Genomic DNA, 21,047 nt, shown 5'->3' on the forward strand with positions numbered 1-21,047 from the left:
ACAAGAAGACATAACAGTCATCAATATTTATGCCCCCAACCAAAATATACCAAGCAACTTCTAACAGAACTAAAGGGAGAAATTGACCAAAACACAGTTATACTAGGGGACCTAAATACATCACTGACAGCTATGCATAGATCATCCAAACAGAAAATAAATAACGAAATAGCAGCCCTAAATGACACATTAGATGAAATGGACATAATTGACATATATAGAGCACTTCATCCTAAAATATCAGACTATACATTCTTTTCTAGTGTACATGGAACATTCTCAAGGATAGACCATATATTGGGACATAAAATCAGCCTCAGCAAATTTAAGATTGAAAGCATATTCTCTGATCACAAGGTTTTGAAATTGGATATCAACTGCAAAAAGAAAGCAGGAAAAAACACAAATACATGCAGATTAAACAACACACTTTTAAAGAACGACTGGGTCAAAGAAGAAATTAGAGGAGAGATCAAAAGATACATAGAAACAAATGACAATGAAAATACATCCTACCAAAATTTTTGGGATGCAGCAAAAGCAGTTCTAAGAGGGAAATTTATATCATTACAGGCCTATCTCAAGAAACAAGAAAAATCCCAAATAAATAACCTCATGTTACACTTTAAGGAACTAGAAAAAGAAGAACAAGTGAAACCCAAGGTCAGCAGAAGAAAGGAAATAACAAAAATCAGAGCAAAACTAAATGAAATAGATAACAAAAAGACAATAGAAAAACTTAATGTGACAAAGAGCTGGTTCTTTGAAAAGATTAACAAAATTGACAAACCCTTGGCTAGACTCACTAAGATAAAAAGAGAGAAGACACTAATTAACAAAATCAGAAATGAAAAAGGGGAAGTTATCACGGACACCACAGAAATACAAAGGATCACCCAAGAACATTATGCCACCAAATTCAATAACCTAGAAGAAATGGAGATGTTCTTAGAAACATATAGCCTTCCTAGGCTGAATCACGAAGAACTGGAAAATCTGAACAGAATGATCACCAGTAAGGACATTGAATCAGTCATCCAAAACCTTCCCAAAGGCAATAATCTGGGACCAGATGGCTTCACTAGTGAATTCTACCAAACATTCAAAGAAGATCTAATACCTGTCCTACTCAAACTCTTCCAAAAATTGAAGAAGAGACAGTACTCCCTAACTCATTTGATGAGGCCAACATTACCCTGATACCAAAACCAGTAAGGATAACACACACAAAAAAGGAAAATTACAGACCAATATCTCTGATGAATACAGATGCAAAAATCCTAAATAAAATTCTAGCAAATCAAATGCAACAATGCATTAAAAAGATTATACATCATGACCAACTGGGGTTCACCCCAGGGGCACAAGGATGGTTCAACATATAGAAATCAATCAATGTGACACACCACATAAACAAAATAAAGGACAAAAATCATATGATTATATCAATAGATGCAGAAGAAACGTTTGACAAGATACAACATCCATTTATGATGAAAAAACTTAATAAAATGGGTGTAGACAGGAAAATGCCTCAACATAATAAAGGCCATATATGATAAACCCTCAGCAAATATCATAATTAATGATGAAAAACTGAAGTCCTTTGCTCTATGTTCAGGACAAAGACAGGGCTGTCCCCTATCACCTCTGCTTTTTTGTTTTTAAATTAGTTTCAGGTGCACAAGACAAAGTAATACTTAGACGTTTATCATTTATATCCCTCATACTGTATGAACCCCCCTCCCCCCATCCACTATCCCTCTGACATCGCACAGAGCCATTACATTTCCACTGTCTCTATTCCTAATGCTGTACTCCGCTTCTTGTAAATATATACATATACATGTATACATATATATACACATGTATATATATATACACACACACACATATATATGTATGTATGTATATATATATATATATAAACTTATAGTTGACATTCATTATTCTTCAGCTTCAGCTTCAGGTGTACAGTGCAGTGATCGGGCATCTACATCATGCCTGAGGTGGTCTCCCTAATGAGACAAGTGTCCATCAGATACCCTACAAAATCTTTACAACATTATTGATTACATTCCCCAAATTAATTTTCAAAGCCCTGTGGCCATCTTGTGGTTACTGACTGTTTTCTAATCCCCTCACCTTCCCCCTTATCCCCACCCCCCTCCCATCTAGCAACCCTCAGTTTTTCCTCTGTCTCCAAAACTGTTTCTGATTAGTTCATTCACTTATTCTTTTCTTTAGATTCCACATATAAGTGAGATCATATGGTATTTGTCTTTCTCTATCTGACTTATTTCACTTAACATAATGTTCTCTAGGTCCATCCATGTTGTTGCAAATGGTAAGATTTCTTTCTTCTTTATGGCTGCATAATACTCCATTGTATAAATGTACCACAGTTTCTTAATCCAGTCATCTACTGATGGGCATTTCGGTTGTTTCCATGTCTTGGCTATTGTGTATAGTGCTGCAATAAACATAGGAGTGCATAAAGTTTTTTGAATTAGAGTTTTGGATTTCTCCAGATAGATACCTAGGAGTGGAATTGCTGGATCATAAGGTAGTTCCATTTTCAGATTTTTCAGATTTTTCAGATATCTCCATACTGTTTTCCATAGTGGCTGCACCAATCTGCAATCCCACCAACAGTGCACAAGGGTTCCATTTTCTCCACATCCACACCAGCACTTGTTGTTTGTTGATTTATTGATGATAGCCATTTTGACTGGGGTGAGGTGGTATCTCATTGTGGTTTTTATTTGCATTTCTCTGATGGTTAGTGAGGTTGAGCATTTTTTCATATGTCTGTTTGCCATCTGTATGTCTTTTTTAGAAAAATGTCTCTTCATGTCCTCTGCCCATTTTTTAATTGGGTTGTTTGTTTTTTTGGAGTTAAGTTGAGTGAGTTTTTTATAAATTTATGATATTAACCCCTTATCAGATATATCATTGGCAAATATCTTTTCCCATTCAGTAGGATCTCTTTTTGTTTTATTGATGGTTTCCTTTGCTGTGAAAAATCTTTTTAGTTTGATGTAATCCCACATGTTTATTTTTTCTCTTACTTCCCTTGCACAAGGGGATATATCAGTAAAAATCTTACTCCGGGTAATGTCTGTGAAGTTTCTTCCTATATTTTCTTCTAGTAATTTTATAGTTTCAGATCTTACATTTACGTCTTTAAGCCATTTTGAATTTATTTTTGTATATGGTGTAAGGAGGTGGTCCAGCTTCATTTTTTGCATGTGTCTGTCCAGGTTTCCCAGCACCATTTATTGAATAGACTGTCTTTACCCCATCGTACATTCTTGCTTCCATTGTCGTAGATTAAATGGCCATATAGGCATGGATTTATTTCTGGACTCTCTATTCTGTTCCATTGATCTATGTGTCTGTTTTTATGCCAGTACCATTCTGTTTTGATTACTGTAGCCTTGTAGTATAATGTGATGTCAGGTATCGTTATACCTCCCACTTTGTTCCTATTTCTCAAGATTGCTGAGGCTATCCGGGGTCTTTTATGGTCCCATATAAATTTTAGGATTATATGTTCTATTTCTGTGAAAAACATCGTTGGTAGTTTGATAGGAATTGCGTTGAATATGTTTATTGCCTTAGGCAGTATGGACATTTTAACTATATTAATTCTTCCTACCCATGAGCATGGTATGTGTTTCCATCTATTTGTATCTTCTTTCATTTCTTTCTTCAGTGTCTTATAATTTACTGAGTACAGATCTTTCATTTCTTTGGTTAAATTTATTCCCAGGTATTTTATCGTCTTTGAAGCAATTATGAATGGGATTGTTTTCTTAATTTCTCCTTCTGATGTTTTATTATTGGTATATACAAATGCAACTGATTTATGAATATTAATTTTGTATCCTGCTACTTTACTAAATTCATCTATCAGCTCTAATAGTCTCTTGGTGGAGTCTTTAGGGTTCTCTATATATAGTATCATATCAGCGGCATATAATGATAATTTTACTTCCTCCTTACCGATTTGGATGCCTTTTATTTCTTTTTCTTGTCTGATTGCTGTGGCTAGAACTTCCAGCACTATGTTGAGTAGAAGTGGAGAAAGTGGGCAACCTTGCTTTGTTCCTGATCTTAAGGGGAATGGTTTTAGCTTTTCCCCATTGAGCATGATGTTAGCTGTGGGTTTATCATATATGGTCTTTATTATGTTGAGAAATGATCCCTCTATTCCCACTTTCTTAAGGGTTTTTATCATAAATGGCTGCTGGATTTTATCAAATGCTTTTTCTGCATCTATTGATATGATCATGTGATTCTTATTTTTCATTTTGTTAATGTGGTGTATCACATTAATTGATTTGCAGATGTTGAACCACCCTTGCATACCAGGGATGAATCCCACTTGATCATTGTGTATGATCTTTTTAATGTATTGCTGAATTCTGTTCACTAATATTTTGTTGAGGATTTTTGCATCTATGTTCATTAGAGATATCGGCCTGTAGTTTTCTTTTTTTGTGGTGTCTTTGTCTGATTTTGGGATCAGGGTGATAGTGGCTTCGTAAAAAGTGTTTGGAAGCCTTCCCTCTTTCTGGATTTTTTGGAAGAGCTTGAGAAGAATAGGTGATAATTCTTTTTTGAACGTTTTGTAAAATTCACCTGTAAAGCCATCTGGTCCAGGGCTTTTGTTTGTTGGGAGATTGTTGATTACTTATTCAATTTCCCTGGTGGTGATCAATCTATTCAGGTTTTCTGTTTCTTCTTGAGTTAGCCTTGGAAGGTTGTATGCCTCTAGAAAATTGTCCGTTTCTTCCAGATAGTCAAATTTGTTGACATATAGTTGCTCATAGTAATTTCTTAAATTTTTTTGTATTTTTGCAGTGTCTTTTGTCACTTCTCTTTCATTTCTGATTTTATTAATTTGGGTCCTCTCTGTCTTTTTTTTAATGAGTCTGGCTAAAGGTTTGTCAGTTTTGTTTATCTTCTCTAAGAACCAACTCTTGGATTCATTGATCTTTTGTATTGTTTTTCTGGTTTCTATTTTTTTATTTCCGCTCTGATCTTTATTATCTCCTTCCTTGTACTCCCTTTGGGCTTATTTTGCTGTTCTCTTTCCAGATCCCTTACGTGTGAAGATAAATTGTTGATTAGTGATTTTTCTTGTTTCTTTAGGTAGGCCTTCAATGCTATGAATTTCCCTCTTAGGACTGCTTTCGCTGAATCCCATAGATTTTGGGTCGTTGTGTTTTCATTTTCATTTGTCTCGAGATATCTTTTGATTTCTTCCTTGATCTCCTGGTTGACCCATTCATTATTTAGTAACATGTTTTCCATGAATTGGTGTGTCTTCCAGTTTTTTTCCTGTAGTTCATTTCTAATTTCATAGCACTGTGGTCAGAGAAGACAATTGGTATGATTTCAATTTTCTTAAATTTATCAAGACTTGTTTTGTGGCCTAATATATGGTCTATCTTGGAAAATGTTCCATGTGCACTTGAGAAGAACATGTATTCTGCAGCTTTGGGGTGAAATGCTCTGAAAATATCGATTAAATCCAAGTGGTCCAATGTGTCATTTAAGGCCGTTGTTTCCATATTGATTTTCTGTCTGGAAGACCTGTCCCTTGTTGTCAGAGCTGTGTTGAAGTCCTCTACTATGATAGTGTTACTGTTGATCTCTGTCTTTATGTCAGTCAATATCTGTTTTATATATTTAGGTGCTCCTATGTTGGGTGCATAGATGTTTACTAGGGTTATGTCCTCTTGTCGGATTGAACCCTTTATTACTATATAGTGCCCATCTTTGTCTTTTAATACGTTCTTCATTTTAAAGTCTATTTTATCGATATAAGTATTGAAACTCCAGCTTTTTTCTCATTTCCATTTGCATGAAATATCTTACTCCAACCCTTCACTTTCAGCCTGTGTGTGTCTTTTGACCTGAGGTGAGTCTCTTGTATACAGCATGTACAAGGGTCTTGCTTTCTTATCCACTCAGCCACCCTATGTCTCTTGATTGGAGCATTTAATCCATGTACATTTAAAGTGATTATTGATAGGTACATAGTTATTGCCATTTTTAAATTTGTAGTTAGATTGTTTTCATCTTTCAACTATTTACAGAAGTCCTTTTAGTATTTCTTGCAATGCTGGCTTGGTGGTAATAAATTCCTTTAGCTTATTCTTTTCTGGGAAGCTCTTTATCTCTCCATCAACTTTAAATGATAGCCTTGCTGGATAAAGCAATCTAGGTTGTAGGCCTTTGTTTTCCATCACTTTCAGTATCTTCTGCCACTCCTTCCTGGCCTTCAAGGTTTCTGTAGAAAAGTCATTTGATAGTCTTGTGGGAGTTCCCTTGTATGTAACCCTCTGTCTTTCTCTTACTGCTTTTAGGATTCTCTCTTTGTCTTTAAGCTTTGCCATTTTAACTATAATGTGTCTTGGTGTGGACCTGTTTGGGTTTATCCTGGTTGGAACTCTGCACTTCCTGGGCTTGTATGTTGGTTTCCTTCATCAGGTTAGGGAAGTTTTTGGACATTATTACTTCAAATATGTTCTCAGTCCCTTGCTTCCTCTCTTCACCTTCTGGTATTCCTATGATGCGCACGTTGTTGCTCTTGATGTTATCCCAGAGGTCTTTTAAAACATCTTCATTGTTTTTTATTATTTTTTCTTTCTGTTGTTCTGTTTGGGTGATCTCTGCTAACTTGTCTTCTAAGTCGCTGATTCGATCCTCTGCTTCATTTAACCTGCTGGTAATTATTTCAAGTGAGTTCTTTATTTCAGTAATTGTGTTCTTTAGTTCTAACTGGTTGTTCATTATGATTTCTACATCCTTATGTCGTCTCTAAGCTCCTTAAACATTCTTATCACCAGTGTTCTGAACTCTGTCTCTGATAGGTTGGTTACCTCTGTTTCATTTGGTTCCATTTCTGGAGGTTTCTTCTGTTCTTTTATGTGGGACATGTTTCTTTGTTTCCCCATTCTGGTTGACTCTCTGTGTTTGCTTCGATGTATTAGGTAGATCCCCTAGAGTTCTTAGTTCTTGCTGTATTATCTTATGTAGTATGTGTCCTTTATATTTGACTTGCACTACTTCCTTTGTCTCCTCTGCATGTGCTCCAAAGGTGACTCTTGTGTTGTATATATTGTACTGTTTAAGAAGATCTTTAATTGCTTTTCGCCTGTGAGTAGGTGGGGTAACTCCTAGGCTGACTAGTTGTGAGACTTGGCTCTGCCCACTGCAGGGTGTTCTGCTGCATGAGTGTTGACCAGTTAAATGTTGTTTGGCCTCTATGGGTTCTTGTGCCCCCTCGGCGGGAGAGATCAGCTGTGGCACACAGGGAAAGAGCCCACCTCCTGGCTTTTGTGTTCTCTGTTCCGTCCTGGGATCCCCTGTGTCTCTGCAGCTGCGGATGCTGGCCGCATTTCCACCACCGCAGATGCAGGTAGCGTCTCCACAGCCTTGGATGTGGGCTGTGTCTCCACTCCGCTCCCTTCCCTCTTCCCTTGCTCGCCCAATTTGCCCACCTTCAAGTAATCCTTGCACAAGTCTCTTAGCTGTTCTGAGTGATGAGCAGAGAGTCCTTTGATGTGTTATAGATGTCCCGTTTGTGATAAGATCTGGAGGAGAACTCAAAAAGTGCGCCCCGCTACCGCCATTCCTATGACGTCATTCTGTGAATCATCTCCTAGTACTCTGGTCATTCACTCCACTCCAGTTTCACTGCACCTTCTCCCACCTGTGCTTTTTAACATAGCATTGGAAGTACTAGCCAGAGATATCAGGCAAGAGAAAGAAATAAAAGGCATCCAAATTGGGAATCAAAAAGTTAAAGTCACTTTTTGCAGATGACATGATGCTGTATATAGAAAACCCTAAAGACCCCACCAAATAATTATTAGAAACAGTAAACAAATACAGTCAAGTTGCCAGCTACAAAATCAATGTACGAAAGTCCATTCATTCCTATATGCTAACAATGAAATCTCAGAAAAAGACATAAAAAGAACAATTCCTTTTGCAATTGCAACAAAAAGAATAAAATACCTAGGAATAAATTTAACCAAGGATGTGAAAGACTTATATACTGAAAACTATAAGGCATTTCTAAAAGAAATTGAAGAAGACACAAAGAAATGGAAAGACATTCCATGTTCATGGATTCAAAGAATCAACATAGTTAAAATGACCATATTACCCAAAGCAATATACAGATTTAATGCAATCCCCATCAAAATCCAATGGCATTTTTTAAAGAAATAGAACAAAAAATCATCAGATTTGTATGGAACCACAAAAGTCCCCAAATAGCCAAAGTAATCCTTAAAAAAAAGAACAATGTTAGAGGTATCACACTCCCTGACTTCAGCTTGTACTACAGGGCAACAATAATCAAAACAGTATAGCATTGGCAGAAAAACAGATACACAGACCAATGGAATAGAATTGAGAACCCAGAAATAAACTCACATAAATATGGACAGATAATTTTTAACAAATAAGCCAAAAATGTACAATGGAGAAAAGACAGCCTCTTCAATAAATGATGCTGGGAGAATTGGAACACCACATGTAGAAGAATGAAATTAAATTGCTATCTGTTACTGTGTTCCAAAATTAACTCAAAATCGATCAAAGACCTGACAAAAGGCCTGAAACAATAGAATGCATAGAAGAAAATATAAGTACTAAACTTATGGACCTTGTGTTCAAAAAGCATTTTATGAATTTGACGCCAAAGCCAAGGGAAGTAAAAGCTAAAATAAATGAATGGGACTACATCAAATTAAAAATCTTCTGCACAACAAGAGAAACCATCGAGAAAATACAGAGGCAACCAACAGAATGGGAGAAGATTTTTGCAAACAACGCCTCCAATAAGGAGCGTTGATATCCAAAATATATAAGGAACTCATACAACTCAACAACAACAACAAAACAAACAACCCAATTGAAAAATGGACAGAGGACCTGAAGAGACATTTCTCCAAGGAGGACATACAAATGGCAAATAGACATATGAAAAAATGTTCCACATCACTAATCATCAGAGAAATGCAAATAAAAACCACAATGAGATATCACCTCACCCCAGTCAGAATGGCTATCATCAACACCACAAATAATAACAAGTGTTGGAGAGGCTGCGGAGAAAAAGGAACCCTCATACACTGTTGGTGGAAATGAAGATTGGTGCAGCCGCTATGGAAGGCAGTGTGAAGGTTTCTCAAAAAATTAAGAATAGAATTACCATATGACGCAGCAATCCCTCTCCTGGGTATCTACCCAAAAAATCTGAAAACATTTGTCCATAAAGATATATGTGCTCCAATGTTCATTGCAGCTTTATGTACGGTGGCCAAGACATGGAAACAATCAAAGTGTGCTTCAATAGATGATCAGCTAAAGAAAATGTGGTATATACACACAATGGAATACTATTCTGCCATAAGAAAAGATGAAGTAGTACCATTTGCGACAACAAGGATGGATCTTGAGATTATTATGCTGAGCAAAATAACTCTGAAAGAAAAAGTCTAGAACCATGTGATTTCACTGATACTATGTGGTATATAAAACTGAAAACAACAAAGGAACAAGGTAAACAAATGAAGAAACAAAAACTCATATACAGAAAATAATTTAGTGGTTATCAGAGGGTAAGGGGGAAGAAGGGGGTAGATGAGGGTAAAGAGGATCCAATATATGGTGACGGAAGAACTGACTCTGGGTGGTGAACACACAATGTGATATATAGATGATGTAATACAGAATTGTACATTTGAAATCTAAGTAACTTTACTAACAGTTGTCACCCCAATAAAATTTAATTTAAAAAAAAGATCTGACAATCAAGTTCACGAACTCATCCTCGAAAAAGTGCTACATATCTCATCGCTGAATATCAACACAGTCACCTTCAAAGTACTCCCCTTAGGAAGCTATGCACCAATGCCAGCACCTAGTCCACCCTTCAAAGCAATTTTGGAACTCCTTCTCTGGAATGGCCATCAGAGCTGTTATCTTATTATTCTTGATGTCCTGAATGGCATCAAAATGTCTCCTTTCAATATTTCCTTTATCTTCAGGTAAAAAAAGAAGCCATTGGGGTCCAGATCAGGTGAGTAGGAAGGCTCTTCCAATACAGTTTTTTGTTTACTGGCTAAAAATTCCCTCACAGACAGTGCCATGTATTGTCATGATGCAAGAACCATGAATTGTTGGCAAAAAGTTCAGGTCATCTAACTTTTTCATGCAACCTTTTCAGCCCTTCCAAATAGTGATCTTGGTTAACTGTTTGTCCAGTTGGTACAAATTCATAATTAATAATCTCTCTGACATAAAAAAAGATTAACAACAACCTCGCAACAAAGTTCGCGAATATACTTGTCAGAGCTCGTATGAAAGAACCATCACAGTAACCTCCCTTTATATGCCTCATTGTTTGCAAAACACTTTTGTGAACATTTTCTCATGTGGTCATTTAACAAGGAGAAGTAGCTGCAGAGAATGATGAGTGATGACCCTGACTCGTGACACTGGGTCAGGCTAATACTCTTGTTCTCTTTTCCCCAGCTGTCCTGGTGTTCTGGAACAGGAGTGACATGGCATGAGCAATTCTTGTTCTCCACCCCACTTGTGCAGCCCCACTCCCCTCCTGTGCTCGCCCATCCTCCCTGGCTCACTCAGCAGGTGCCGTGAAGGCCTGTCCCTGTGCCCACTCCAGTCTTGGCCTTCAAATCCTCAATGGAAAAGAAAGCTCCCACCTGGCCGCTCTCGCCAACAGCTTTGGGACTTGATTTCCTCCTTTCCAAAAGGACACAGAGGCAAATGACCACCAGGTTTTCAGGAAACAAAGGGAACCTGATTTTCCAGGGACAACTGCTCAATAAGTATTTTCTAATGTTACTACCAAAGGAGGCACGGTGGTCTTTTCCCGAGACCCTCTAGAGCTCCACAGACCTCAGGAGAGTCTTCAGTCCTCTACCAGGTATGCACACCACCAGACAGATTTAGGTCAGATCTTTCAGAGCCCACCATCTAGTAAGTGACATGTCCCCCGACCCGATGAAATCTGACCTTGCCAAAGTGTTAAGGGTGGGATGGAGTACCAGTGGGCAGAAAGAGGGGGAGTTCAGGGAGGAGAGAATCTGAACCCCCTCTAGACAAAGCCCAGTTGCTTTGGGTCTTCACTCACAGAGTGAACCGATGTATCTGAAAACAAACAAACAAACAAAAACTCCTGGTGCATGGGGAATTAGACATTTTCTAGGGAAGGGTAAACCTCATTCAACAGATTTTAAAATGCCAGTCCATTGAACATGACCTTCCTTCTTCTGCAATAGGCAAGACCAATAACCACCCAGTCGATCAATGCCCTTTGGATTCCAGGTTCACCTAGCCGTGTTGCAATCATGATGTGGCTTCCCATCTAGCTCTCTCCCTGTAGAGAGAGATGTGTTGACCATGCTATCGTGTGAATCCACTTCCCAGTACAGGTATAGTGCTCATTGTAAATTAATGAGTTAGCATTCTCATGCTAACTCATGAGAACATGCTAACTCATGAGAAGCTAGACTTTAATGCAGACTCTTGGAACTGGTTGTGCGTGAAATCAGATGAGTAAATTTGCAAGTAAATTTGCAAATGTTGTAAGCTACATCACCTGCTGGGGTCTCTTGGAAAACAGCCAACTTGACCTCAATGGAGACACCCTACCATCACCATTAGCTATGTGCCATTTCTATATAAGCTTGTGTCACTGTTTATTTATCTTCTACCACAAGGGTAGGCATCCTTGCAAGCAGGAAATATGGACTTATTCATCATTGTACATCTAGAACCTGGCACAGAGCCTACTGCATAGCGAGGGGTCAACAAATGTCTGTAGATTGATGATTAAAATTGAATGAATTACTTAAGTAGAAAGAGGGTGAATTAAAGAAATGCTTCTACTTTTGCTCTCTTCTGAAATCTCAATAAAATAACCATTTTTCAAAAAGGCATTAAACCTCAAGGGTAAGAAGAACTGGACAGGAGACAATAAACAACATGTTTGAAAATCAGAAAGCAGATGCATCCTATGCTTGTACAGGAAAAAAAAAACAGGAATCACCACAATTTATACCTCAAAATCCCCAAAGGATTAGCTACCTGTAGCACTGACTACCTCTACCTGTGGGGGCTGAACAAAGCAGCTGAAAAGAAGGAGGATTGAGTGAGTCTATTTAGGAAGGACTACTAGATCCTCTTCCTGACTTAGCCCAGGCAACAAACTTCTCTGGTCCTGCCAAGCACAGGACTGGAGATTTGTTTTCTGGAGAGGGTAAAGCACTTTTGGATGGAGGGACACATAGCACCATTAAGGATGAGCTTATCATATCCCCCAAATGAGGACTAAATAAACATATCCAGAAGAGATGTAAAGCCTCCAGTCCTCTTTCCCAACTTGATTCCAGAGGCAGGCAGTCAAGCCTTGACCCTCAAAGCAGAAAATTGAAAGAGTTGTTCCTGAAGAATCTGACTATTCCCCAAAAAGGAGAAACTGCTATCAGAAACTGAAATGGCCCAGCCAGAGCATCCTCCAGGGGGCCTGACAGTTGTCAAGCCTCGTCCTCTGGTTCCCAGAGTGTCCTTTTAGCAAGTTACCAGATATCTGAGGTGCTAAAACAAACAAATATGAAAAAGCGTCTTGGAGGAAACAGAGATTGTGCAGGAAGAAGAAAACTTCAAATAGAAAAGATGCTACAAAAAAAATAATACTAAATGAATCTTAAGGAAATAAAATTATGGGCTCTTGGAAATTAAAATATGATAGCAAACCCAAAAACTCAATGGGAAAATTGTAAGAAAAAGTTGAGGAAATCTTCCAGCACATACAACAAAAACAAAAAGAGATGAAATTGGGAGAAAAAAAGATAAGGAAATGAGAAGTTTCAGAGATTCAACATCTAAGCGACAGGAATTCTAGAATGAGCAAATGGAGAAAATAAGAGGAAGGAAATCATCAAAGAAACACGACAAGAAAACTTTCCAGAACAGAAGGCAATGATGGAAAGGTCTGCCTAACGCCCAACACGGTGGATATACATAGTCCCACGCCAAGACCCTTCATGGTGACATTCCAGAACACTACAGGCAAAGAGAAGATCCTGCTCATTTTCAGAAAAGATGAAAGGATGAGGAATGAAACTGACTCTTGACATCTCAATATTATAGAAAGGTGGAAGAAAAATAAAGACAATCTTTTAACATTCTGAAGGCAAATGATTTCTGATTTAGAATTTTATACCTGACCAAGCTGTCAATCAAGTAGAATAGAGATATTTTCAGATACACAGTCTCAAAAGAATATACCTCGTATGCTTTTTTTTCCCGAAGAAACAGCTGTAGAATATATTCCTCCAAAGTTGAGAGAGCAAACCAAGAAAGAAACACATGGGAGACACAGGAAACAGGGGATGCAGTATAGAAGAGGCGAAGGGACAGAGATGCCAGGAAGCCAGCCCTACCCAGGCAGACCACTCCATACCAAGGGGGAATAGAAGACTCTAAGGGAGATGTTTCCATGAGATGAAGTTAATAGGACACCTGATGTATCTGGACATTTTGAGAAGAGATTGAAACTGTCAAAATTTTTTCATTGAGATTGGTGTTGAGAGCAAAGAAAACTAAGCAAACAGCCAAGAAAATTATGACTCCAGGGAAAACAAAAACTCATGCAAAACAGAAAATGTAGTCTGGTTTACTGCATGGATTAGCTATGAGTAGAATTTTGTAGACAAAATAATTTCAAACCTGAATATTTATCTAACAAAAATGATTATGTAACTCCATTGGGTGAACAGGAAATGGGAAGGATATGCATGTGTGGTAGGGATGAGGGAGAAAAGAGAGCTAAGTTCCCATTTTTAGTGATAGCTTCTGAAATGGAAGCATCTGGAAGTATTACTACAGTCGTAGCATTTAGAGATAGATGGCAAGACCAAGGGGGGAAAATAGCCAAAGAGAAGAATGTGGTAGCTTCTGGAGACTGGGAGAGGGAGAAAAAGAAGGCCTGACTGTTTTCCTATCAAACTAGTTAGAACAATGTGATGCTTTGAATATACACACATATTACTTTAATAAAACAAAAGCTAAAGACAAAAATGAACGAATGAATAAATAATGCATGCTACCTAATGAGAAACCTTTCAACCACTAGATGGTGCTATTGGCCACTTGTGGAAACTGCCAAGGAAGGACAAGTGCTTGCTGGTCAGGATTTCTATGGAGTTCTCTACAAAACAGAATAAAGTGAGATTTTTATCAATAAAGTTAGAAAGGAATTAAAGTTGTTCATTTTCTTTCATTTTCAAATACTATCCCTCTTCACGGAGTGAGAAGAAAAAAATCATTTGCTCCTAGTGGTGCAATAATTGAAAGCTCTACTCTGGGGACAATATTCAGTCGTCTTAACTGTTGAGTGCCCCACCTTCTAGAAGCACAGATGTTGGCTCAATAAAATCAACTGTGCAGCCAATTGTGTAAATGTCTCCCTCAGGCACCTAGGCCTGGACTCATAAATAAGAGGAAAATCAGGAATCGAAAGTTTGTTTTAGGAAAGCTGAAGCTGCAGTTGGTGCTGATGTTGGAAATCAATGAAACTCAGTGAAAAGTGGATTTGGGATCCTCAGGTGACAGGTGGAATGCTTATCCACTCCGGAAGCAGAGGCACAGGCATGGCAATCAGGCATGAAAAGGGAGTATGTTAGCACATGCTGAAGTTACTATGGAATGACATCCTGATAGTCTGGTCAGTGGGGGTTTTCTGTTTTGTTTTTTATATCTTAGCCCTATTTTCCTTGACTTTTCTGGAACTGTGGTGAGCGGAAACTGTGGGCACACATTTCTTACCTTCTGCAGTGCTGAACACAAGTCTATATGCAGTAAGTACTATTCAATAAATCTGTATTCATGAACGATCTGGTACACTGACCACTCTGTTTTTTTGCCATCCTTATCCTTTCACCATGGTGCCACCACATTGGCCAGGCTATCCTCCGGCCAGTCTGATCACAGCTCTATGTCCCATTCTGTATCCTCTTCATCCCTCACCTCAGACGAGAGCATGGTCCCAGCTCTGGCCTCTCTTCCTCCTTTCCACTCTCCTCTAGATATCTAAACTAGCCGCAGAGCTTCAGTCTTCTCTTCTCAGGAGATGGCATTCCAAAATCTATACCTCTTTCCCTGGCTCCCTTCTCAACTCCAGGCATCCATTCCCTCCTCTTCTCAAACAATTCCTTTTAGGTGACGCATCCATCCTTTAGTTAGTGTCTAAAATCAAATCTGAATCTCTCCTTTTCAAGCCACCTGCTCCTTCTGATTTTCTTATTCTTGTCACCAAGCATGCATGCATTCAGTAAGAATTTATGGAGTGAAGGGCACGATGCATGAGGCCAGACACTGGGAATTCAAGGATTTTTAAAAACAACAAAGTCCCACCCTCAAGGAACTTGTAGGTTGCAAGTAGAAGAGAGAGACGGGTAATGGATCCCCCAGCACCCTGTGATCAGAGCTGGCTGGAGGGAAGTGGCAGTGGCAACATGGACACTCAGTATCCCTGGGGACTCCTGGGAGCTTAGTGCAGCTCAGCGATAAGCGATCCACTTCTCCTTCTTTTCTCCCTGTTCCCCAGATGCTATTGTTACCAGAGAGCAGACCCTTCTCTGCACAGTGTCCAGGTTCTTGGTATCCTGAACAAAGAATTGAATGGGATACCAAAAGGCAGTGGTGAAAGAGCAGTTTATTAAAAGTGAAAGTACACTCCAAAGGGATAGGCGCCGGCCTGAGCAACAGAGGGGCTCAAAAGCCGCCGACTGGTGAGGACTTGGAGTTTTTATTTTCTTTTTTTCTAGAATGGGCTACTCCTCTCCAGGTGTGGGACCACTTGATTGGCACCTGTGATTGACAAGAGGCTATTACCTCATCTTTTTAGACTGCACATGTTCCTTCCCAGAGTTCAGTCTGCTATAATGACATTAATGAACTTCCGGTCATACGTATATTATAACGATGCTATAATGAGGCTCAGGTAAGGAGAAGGTTGTTGTAGCCTTTACTGCGCAGATGTGAGGGACCAGTCTAATCTAGTTAGGTATTCTGTATCCTTTAGCTTCCTCATAGTGGTTGATGTTTATAGTGGATAAGAGAAATGTTTGAGCAGAGAGGGGACGTCTTCTGGGTGGTCTTTCTTTTTTTTTTTTTTAAGATTTTATTGGGGAAGGGGAACAGGACTTTATTGGTTATTGGGGAACAGTGTGTACTTCCAGGACTTTTTCCAAGTCAGTTGTTGTCCTTTCAAACTTAGTTGTGGAGGGTGCAGCTCAGCTCCAGGCCCAGTTGCCGTTGTTAGTTGCAGGGGGCGCTGCCCACCATCCCTTGCGGGAGTCGAGGAATTGAACTGGCAACCTTGTGGTTGAGAGCCCACTGGCCCATGTGGGAATCAAACCAGCAGCCTTCAGAGCTAGGAGCACTGAGCTCCAACCACCTGAGCCACTGGGCCGGCCCCTGGGTGGTCGTTCTTCGTAAGCTATGTTGGACGTGCAGAAATGTTACCTGACATGTTCAGGTGTATCGGAGACCCAATTCCTGTCTCTAACTGCCTGCCTTATGTCCCCCTTGAAAGACGTGATCCCCATAAATTTCTATGGGCATCTGAGGGACAGGAGATCTCTTCTTCTGTGTCTGCTTCCTGCTGAATGTGGTCACTGTCCCTGCCTATCAGGGATTCACGGAACTCTCACCCTATCTGATCTTAAATGAGAGGAAGCGGTCTCGAGATCCACCTGGGAGACCACACTGGCTTTCTTGGTCAGGATGTACTGGAAGTCTTGCTGGGGCATCATTTGTATCCCATCGGCCCCTAGATGAGGAGAGATAGATTTTTGTTAAACAGGGTTAAAAATGTTGGTCCAAGAAGCAGGACCCAAAGCTATTGACCCAAGGTGACTGTGTGATGGAAATTTTGTTTAGCTTCCTGGAGTCTGTGGCCTTTTTCTCTGGTTTAACCAGTCATTCAAGTGGCGTTATTCACCCAGGAGCTGGGCCTGGAGTGGCCTGGAGCAGGGGCTAGGGGACTGCCTATGACTCAGGCTAGGAACAATCTTCTGTTTAAGATTAAAAGGCTGATTTGAAACGTGATTAAGATCAGGAACTAGGGAGCTAAGAAACTAGGGAAAAGGAGACTTAAAATTCTTATAGTGGCAGGGGGCGCGGGGGAGGGGCTCTCCTGTATCCCTGTCAGACGCTGGGTCTGTTGAGTCTTTCTCAGCTATGTCTTCTACACTGTGCTTTCTCTCAAACCCCAGTGTGCATAGGAATCACTTGGGGCTCTTGCTAAAATGAAGCTTCTCTTTGAGAAGGATTATGGTGGAGCCTGAGATTCTTTATTTCTTACAAGCACCCACAGGGCTGGTGCTGATGCTGCTGGACTGTGACCACCCTGAGTCGTGAGGTTCTGTCTTCCACTGTCGTTGTCGTCAGCTCAAGCCAGCCCACGAGTGTACTCCCTGCCCCTAATTCTGGATCGTGCAATATGGTAGCCCCCAACCATAGAGTCTATTTAAATGAAAATGAAATAAGATTTAAAATTCAATTTCTTATTCTCAGTAGTCACCTTTTACATGTTCAATAGCCACACGTGCCACATAATACAAAACAGATATAGAACATTTCCTCCATTGCAAAAGTTCTATTGGGTGGCACTGCCTAATCTCTGCTCCATTTTAACTGACTACTTTGTGGAACTAGTTAGACACTGACAAACATCCTCACCACACTCTAAACTCCTTGAAGGCAAGCTCTGTGTTTGTCTTGCCATTGTTTCTATCCCCAGAACCTGGCCCCTAACTTTCCTTTCATTTGACAAATATGTATTGATGGCCTATTATGTACCCAATCTGTGCTTAGTACTGGGAGTGCCTGGTGCTCAGACATGAACCACACAAATATGGTCCCTGCAATTGTGGAGGTCACAAACAGGTGCTCAGTAATTATTCATTGAAATTAATAAGTGCATGAGTAAGATACAAACCACCTCCAGGGAAATCTTCACAAAAATGACTTTCACAATTCTCCCCTACAGAAATCTTGAACAGATACTTCTCATCTGCAGAGTATAAAGTCCACATTCGATGATGGCCTGGGACACAAGGTCCTTCTGAGATGCAGAGGTACATCCATCATGCCCTGTGTACTGGTTTGCGAGGGCTGCCATCACAAAATACCACTGACTGGTGGGCTTAAACAACAGACATTTATTTCTCACAGTTCTGGTGGCTGGAAGTCTAAGATCAAGGTGTCGGCAGGTTGTTTCTCCTGAGAACTCTGTCCTTGACTTGCAGATGGCTGCCTTCTCACATGTGTCCTCTGAGTGCACGCATCTCCAGCGTCTCTCTGCGTGTCCGAATTTCCTTTTCTTAAGAAGTACAAGTCGGTAGTTACAAAATAGTTTTGAGGATGTAAAGTATAGCAAAGGGAATATAGTCAATTATATTGTAAGAACTATATACGAGATAGTGCTAGGGGGGTACTAATCAGAGAATCACTTCATAAATTATATAAATGCCTAACCATTATGCTGTACACCTGAAACCGATATAAAATAATATTGAATGTTAACTATAATGGAAAAATACGTGCATAATACATACGTACGTACGTACACAAGACAGATTGGATCAGGGCCTATTATAACAGCCTCATTTTAACTTAATCACCGCTTTAAAGGTCTTATCTCTAAATACAGCTATCTTTTGAGGTACAGAAGATTAAGGCTCCAACATGTGAATCTGAGGAGCTGGTGGTGGGGCACACAGTTCAGTCCATAACGGTTACAAATATGATTTTGGCATCTAACAAAACTGGGCTCTGAAATTTACTATTAATAACTGTGCCAATGAGAGGATACTTTACTTGTGTGAGCCTCAGTTTCCTCATCTGAGAAATGATGATAATACTACTATTCTTACCACATTGTTAGCAAGATTAAAACCTTTTATTTATGTGAAGCACTTAATAGAGCTCAGCACACAGTAGGCTCTCAGTTAATCAGAGCCACTTGTCATCATCACTTCCTTACACATCACCTCTCTTTAGCCCCCAGCACCAACCCCCGTTACTTCAGATCCCTGAACTTGCTTGGGCTTTGCCTCTCCAGGATGTTTTTCATACACCAAACGCCTCATATTCAAATCCTGGTCTTACTACCTGGCTCCCCCCAATGCCCCTTCGTTCTCGAGTCAGATGTCAGCTTTCAGCTCCTACTCACCAAGATTTGTTGGCTGGTACTATCTATTCTACACCACCAGCCCATCCAATTAACATCTATAAATTAAAACTCCAACTTGTGAATTTGTCTGCTAATTTTTCCTGCACACAGGTTGACCTTCCCAATTAGATTGTAAGGCATGTTAAATCAAAGCCCACCGTAATACTATTTAGTTTTTCTCACAGCTCCTACCAAAGTGTCTTAAACATAACAGCAGGCCTTAATTAATCAATCAAAAGATTTTGTGAATATAAAAACACTTATATATGGTCAATACTCACAGATTGATTAGATGTATGTGTGTATAAAGTTGGGGCTGGGGGTTAGCATAAAGAAACCATGAGAAAGAGAAACACCAAATTCAGTCTACTTACCGATTTTCTCTTGAGGGAAGAGGAGGTAATCCAGGGCAGATTCAACAGTGTTGGCAATGTTGTGTTGTGTTATGTAAGATGGATGATAGCTTCATGATTATTTGTTATACTATTCTCACACCTTTTTGTATCCTTAAATCTTGCAAATTGATGTTTATTAATTGACTTCTATCTGCTGGACATGGACTTATTAACGTACACAACTAATATATGAGGAATTCTCCTGACATGAGAGAAGATACTTAAAATATTTGTTTTAGAAGATTTTTGGTTAGGACTTCAGAGTACTCAACAAACTCTTTTAATTAATATTTTATCTGGCAGAAAATATTTATGAGACATTACCAGCCTCATAAATGCAAATGGAATTTCTATAAATAGGAGAAAAATAATTTCCTGTGTGTCATATTCTAAAGAGAAAACTTAATTGCGAATTCATCTCTTGCTCCATGAAGGAAGGTAAGCGAAGCAGATGACAATGGAGAGAGGAAGCAATTCTGTGCTTTAATTAACATGAGAACACACAAGTTTTCCGTTGCTTTCAAGCACTGCCTCATCAATTTTCACACAATGAAATGCTTAGCATCTTCCAAGACCCCCGTATCCCCCACTTGTAGTTCTTTGATTATGTCCACTACCCTCAAATGTCACCTGTGCTCTTTGAGAAACCTGGGCATGGAAAAGTTAGGCTCACCTACATTTGCAAAAACCAGTCAGGGCTAGAACCACCGTATTTCTCATTTTTCAGGTCCAGGCCAAGAACTGGACCCAAGTGTTCTGTCTCTTGGTCCAAGGTCCTATCACTGTGAGAATACCTACAAAACGACATTTACCAGACCACCCTACATTTTGCTTCAAAGTCAGCCAGGCTTCCCCCATCAGGACAGAAGAAATCCCATGGTCATTATGCTAAGGAATCTCAACAGATTGAGAAAATGCTCCAGAGAATGGTAGTTTTGCAGCTGTTTTATAGGTTTATACAAAGGAGGAGAGGTAAGGAGGGTTACATGAAATCCACTGGTGGTAGGTTAAGAGGGTGGGAGAGAGCAAAGGGGGCGAATCCCTGGGGTTGGATAAAGATTAAAACAGAGAGAAACACACTTCTTTTACATTGGTGGGTGCAGGATAGATAATACTTCACATTTACAGCACATAGAGATGGTGTTCGGTGGAACGAGACAAGAATGAGGGCTGCTGTAGTCCCAAGCTCTGCTGCTGTGGCTGTGCCGCTGGAGGTCTGGAAAAGGAGATTACGCAGACATTTAAAGGTGTGTTATCTTAGTAGATGCAAAAACACAATAGATAGATTCACTTAAGGTAAAGATCGACCTTTGTCAAGGAAGCTACAGGCCTAGGAAGTGACTCCCCACCAT

Source organism: Rhinolophus ferrumequinum, chromosome 25 (assembly GCF_004115265.2).
Source record: "Rhinolophus ferrumequinum isolate MPI-CBG mRhiFer1 chromosome 25, mRhiFer1_v1.p, whole genome shotgun sequence".
In the NCBI taxonomy this organism is placed as follows: Eukaryota; Metazoa; Chordata; class Mammalia; order Chiroptera; family Rhinolophidae; genus Rhinolophus; species Rhinolophus ferrumequinum.